Here is a 5900-nt window from a genome sequence, read left to right as displayed (position 1 = left end):
CAGTGAGAGCAATCATTTTAGGGCCATCAATCACTGATAACACTAAACTGATGAGCGGTAACAGCTTTTAAAGCGTCGCCTATGGCCAATTTTGGGTATTATCGTTTTTTGAGGTTTCGCGCGCACACGCAATTTTAAGGCTTGACATGTTTGGTGTCTTTTTACCCGACGTGACCCCGTCTTTTATATTTTACCAAAAACTTGGGTAATAATAAATGTTTTATCATTTAATATAGGGGAAACAGTTTTTTTTTTATTCTGTAATTTTTCCTTAATATAGTAAAAAATAAAAACCCCAGTGGTGAATAAATACCACCAAAAGAAAGCTCTATCTGTCCCTAAAAAATGATATAAAATTAATTTCAGTACAGCGTTGCATGACGGAATACATGTCAGTCAAAGTACCGCAGCGCTGAATACTGAAAAATGGCCTGGATGGGAAGGGGGTTTAACACCGTGGATGTCAACTGGTTAAAAACTGTAATTTAAAAAAAAATGTAATTGATACATGTCCAACAGGGTAGTACCTAAATAACCAAACACCTTTTTATGGCCAATAAATTGCATATAAGGCTTCAAAATGGGGACATTTGATTTTCAATGTTCTACTCCCATAGACTTGCATTGAGTTGAAGTTTGAACTTTTCACATGTTTTCATTAGCGATGAGTGACATATTAGGTCACCATCTTTGTTTGCTTTGTTAATGGGGAGATTACAACTCTGTATTCTTATAATACAAGGAAAGATGGAAATAGACGAGGTCTTACTAATGCTTTGTAAAGAGCAATTTACCCCTGTCTGGAATCTATACCTCTTATAATAAAAGGAAGGATGGTGACAGAAAAGGTCTTATTAATGCTTTGTACAAGGACAGGATTATGTTTCTCTCTCTAAGGGCAGATTCTGTGTCTATCTCTTGATTCTGTACCTAATACAAGGAAGGATGATGACAGATAAGTTCTGACTAATGCTTTGTATAGGTCGGATTACAAATCTCTCTCTGGAGTCTATATATCTCAAAATTCAACAAAGGATGGAAACACATGAGGTCTTACTAATGCTTTGTATAGGGCAGATTACATCTCTCTCTCTCTCTCTCTCTCTCTCTCTCTCTCTCTCTCTCTCCCTCTCTCTGGAATCTAAACTATTTACAATACAGGGAAGGATGAGGTCTTACTAATATTTTGTATAGTGCAGATTATGTCTTTCTATTCAGAGTCTAATTCTCTTGTAATACAAGGAAGTATGGGGACAGATGAGGTCTTACTAATGCATTTTATAAGGCAGAATACATCTCTCTCTGGAGTCTATACCTCTTATAATCTGTCGTTATACAAAGCATTATAAAGACCTTCTCTGTCTTCATCTTTCCTTGTATTATGCGAGGTACAGACTCAAGAGAGAGAATAAAAGGATGGAGACAGATGAGGTTTTACTAATGCTTTGTAAAGGGCAATTTACCTCACTCTCTCTCTCTGGAGTCTACAGCTCTTATAATAAATAGAAGGATGGTGATAGATGGTCTTTCTAATGCTTAATATAGGGCAGAATTCATCTCTCTCTCAAGTCTATACCTCTTATAATACAAGGAAGGATGGAGACAGATGAGGTCTTACTTATGCTTTGTATAGTGGCAGATGATGTCTCTGATGTCTCTGGAGTCTATACCTCTTTTAATACAAGGAAGGATGGTGACAGATGAGGTCTTACTTATGCTTTGTACAGGGACAGGATTATCTTTCTCTCTCTGGTGTCTGTACCTCTTATAATACAAGAAAGCATGGTCACAGAAGAGGTCTTACTAATGGTTTGTGTAGAGGCAGATTACAGAAGAAATTAATTCCATAACAGGCACCCACAAGGTTGTGGTTTATTTGGCGCATGTTTATCAGTTCCTCTGGTTCACTTTGAAACTGTCCAACAAATCCTGCCTCCCTCCGTACCTCCCTCTTTGGCTCCAAAAATCATATCTAAAAAAGCCAATAAAACAGAAGTCCATAACAGCCACCTACAAGGTTCTGGTTTCTCGGGTCCAGTTTCAAGCTGTACAACACTTCCAAACAAATCCTGCCGGCCTCCGTGCCTTCCTGTTTGGCATCAAAATGTATATATAGACTGTTTTTTTCAGGTCACATGGTAAGTGATTGTTTCTTATTGACCATCAAGAAACTTTAAATGCTTTTGATGTTTAGGTCACTTAGCCCCAATACCTCCCTGAACCTGGACAGCAGCAGCAATGATATAGCTGCTCTATACATCTGACTACTGACCTCCCGAACATTGATGTGTCTGATCCATGTACACAACTACGATTACTCCCAAATCTCCCAGCAGGATGTGTCATGTGACATGGAGCTGATTTCTAGGATTATAGACAACGGATGACCCCAACCATGACACAAATAACCATCAAGTTTGGGGTCATCCAGTCACTTATGGATCACTGGACCATCTCAGAAGATCATTTCCATCAATGATAAATAAAATATGAAGACACAATGTGATTGTGAATTGATGAAAGCTCCTGAACACTTCTAATGGGTGGACTGACCAGATGTCTACAGGAAATGTACAGGATATGGATACGTAAGGCGTCCTATCATCTCATTCCAATCTCCAGAGATGTGAGATGGAGGAGAACATTGGAAAGGATTGTCAGTATCACCAATCACACCTTGTGAGGAGGAGGAGGAGGAAGAGGTCTCCATGACATCAGGAGATGACCTGAGATGACGTCACCTGGAAGGAGCACAAACAATAATAAACTCATTAGCAGTGTGATGAACGGAACCAATAAGGAGGAGTTTGTTCTGTTATGTGGACAATGATTGGCTACCTGGTTGTACAATCAGAGAAGATGAGAATTGGATGGACTTCTGTCATTTACAACTCATAACTATTATGGTAAATCAGAACCTTCATCCTGACATTCATCTGATCGGTATGTGGAGGTCTACCAGATAGGTCCACTGATACTTGAGGTTTGGGGGTCACATTGTGAAGTGTGCTGAAGAAACATTTCAGGTTGGGGGATCAGTTTAAGGATAAGATTAGAAATGAAGGTCGGGGGAAGGCACAAGGCAAGTATCAGGGTGACAATAAGAGGCCATTGGTGATAACAGGGAAAGCACAATGTCTGGGTGTCTGACGCTGGGATTTGTTGTGTCTCTTCCCGGGATCTATTGAGATGTTCAGATGTGGAAGGACATTGTAAGTGTATTCAATTTCTAATACTGGTACATTCACCACATAGTAACGATACCGTACAAATCTGAATTATATAGTTGTTGTTCAAGGTTGTGTGTATGCTCTTATGTGTCCCAACATGTTTCGCCAGTCTGGGCTTCTTCAGGGGAAAAGACGAGAGAAGGTATATATGTCGTGTTTGGGCCTTTCTGAAGTCTTTATAAGAGAAAGACAAATATTTGATTCCTCATACAAACATGAAATGTTATGTGAAACATTTAACCATAAGAATTGTGTCATAAAAGAAAATATCTCATGAAATACAGGAGAATTGTGGAAGAAGTCAAAATATTCTCCCATCATCCAGACTACAACACAACACAATGTTTATCCAGAAGAGATCTGATATGTCCTGTGGATGTCCTACTCACCTGATAATCTCATGTCATGTGTCTTCGTCTTCTTCAGTTTGGCTGGGAAAAATAATTAATGATTGTAGAAGAAGTAAGCTGTGTGCAGGAAAATATCTTCCTCTCAGAATCTGATCATATTTAGTCCTGACAAACCTCTGGAAGTTTTAAATCAATTTCTAAGAATGTTAGATACTCCCAGGTACCATAATCCCACCAACCTTCTGGAGATTGGAGCCTCTCCTCCTCCTATTTCCCCCTGCAGGTGATGGGTTGTGTCTTCAGGTGTCTGGTAAGACCCAGCACACAGTGACATGTGACTATGGTGGGGGACTAGAACTGCTCACTGGCTGTCCCTGTATCACATGACTAGTTCTTCCTCACACAGCTATTTCTCAGGAATTGGTCCTTATAGACGGGAACTCACCATTTTGTGCTCTCCTATCCTGGAGTTCCATGGCAGGTCCCATCAGACCGATCAGTGTAAAGACTTAAATTGTGGCATCCAGAGCCCCTTCTTCACCATATGTGTCTATCAGGAGGTCCTTGGTGGTGATCCAGTCCCCATTTTCTAGTCTTCGTCGGGGAATGGGACGTTTATCTCCATATGAGAAGTCAGACAATTTGTTCTTAAATTTCTTGAAGTGACGTTCATTCAGATCCTCCTGAGAATATATAATGAGATCTCCGGGGATTTGTGGGCCCTTTTTCCGGATCCCAGGAGCCGACCCTGCAGAGAGGACAATCCACAACCATGAACATTATCCTGATTGGACAGTTTCTGACAAGTCTGTACTCGTAGATGGTGGAGCTATAAAGAACATATAGAAGGGAAAGGAAGATATCCCTTTAAGATATCCTATAAGATATCAATATGTCTATATGTACCTTGGTCTATGGAGAGATTGGCTCCCCTGTGATGATCTCACATTCATAATAATAGGGTGCAAAAAGTAGAGATATGTCTAAATTTTCAGCCAAAATTCACACAACTTTCATCTAAGATACACACGTTTTTCAAATGAAAGTTGTGGAACTCCTGGGTGAAAGCTGTGCAACAACATTAATAAACAGACCCCATTAGTGTGTGTGACTGTACAGTGTGTATGTGTATATATAAGTGTTGCCTACATGTCCTCAATACCTCCCTGAACCCAGTGTGCCGCCCCAATAGGGGCATAGAATATGAGATGCATAGCCTCAGTTAATATTAGCATTGTTATATAGGTTAGAATTTATATAGTGTGATTTGCCTAACTATTTTCTCATAGCTAAATTCATGTGTTATCCGATGCTGCCATCTAGTGGCCTTTTGTTGTAATGTACATGTTTTTCTGTAATTATTCCTCATGTGACGATGTATTTTCCCCTAGTGTACGCCCCTTCCTGCTTCCTGTGTGCAGTACTTCCTGTGTCATAGCCACAGCTACTAGCCACATGTAACAAGGACACACATGTAATCTGCACAGTACGTAGGAAAGGCATCATTTTCTGACCGCACAATACTATCACCATTCATCTGCTGTTCCTATCATCTGCTGTAACCCTGATGTTAAAGAATAAACACCTTTTGAATGAATCGGTATTGACGAGTTCAGCTATCTGATGAGGATTGTCCGCAGTGAGTATATCAGCTTATACAGGCCAGGCATAGAGGTCTCAGCAAGGGATATATTTCGCTATCACAACGATCCGAGTCAGAATACCCAGAGAGCAGTAATGATTTTACTGACCACCCCCAAAAAAACCCAGTTTCAAGGTCTTGCCATTCTTTATGTAGAGCAGCAATTTCTTTTTTTCAGATCCTCAGAGAGTTCTTTGCCATGAGGTGCCATGTTGAACTTCCAGTGACCAGTATGAGAGAGTGAGAGCGATAACACCAAATTTAACATACCTGCTCCCCATTCACACCTGAGACCTTGTAACACTATTGAGTCACATGACACCGGGGAGGAAAAATGGCTAATTGGGCCCAATTTGGTCATTTCACTTAGGGGTGTACTCCCTTTTGTTGCCAGCGGTTTAGACATTAATGGCTGTGTGTTGAGTTATTTTGAGGGGACAGCAAATGTACACTGATATACAGTCCCCGGATATACAGGCCCGGATTCCCCACAAGGCCACCGAGGCCAGGCCTCGGGGTGGCAGGGCGCCGTGGAGTCCCTCGACGGCCGGAACATATAGAACATATAGCGGTAAGTTGCTTTCTACATTTAGTCCTGCTTTGGGAAGGCGGGACTAAATGTAGTGTGGGGAATCCGCTCGCTCGTTAACAAGTGATTGCGGCGATGTCGCCGCAATA

This window comes from Nanorana parkeri, unplaced genomic scaffold (genome assembly GCF_000935625.1).
Source record: "Nanorana parkeri isolate BGI_ZX_2015 unplaced genomic scaffold, ASM93562v1 scaffold2955, whole genome shotgun sequence".
NCBI lineage: Eukaryota > Metazoa > Chordata > Amphibia > Anura > Dicroglossidae > Nanorana > Nanorana parkeri.
The sequence above is the reverse complement of the archived record's forward strand: the minus strand, read 5'-3'. Positions refer to the sequence as shown.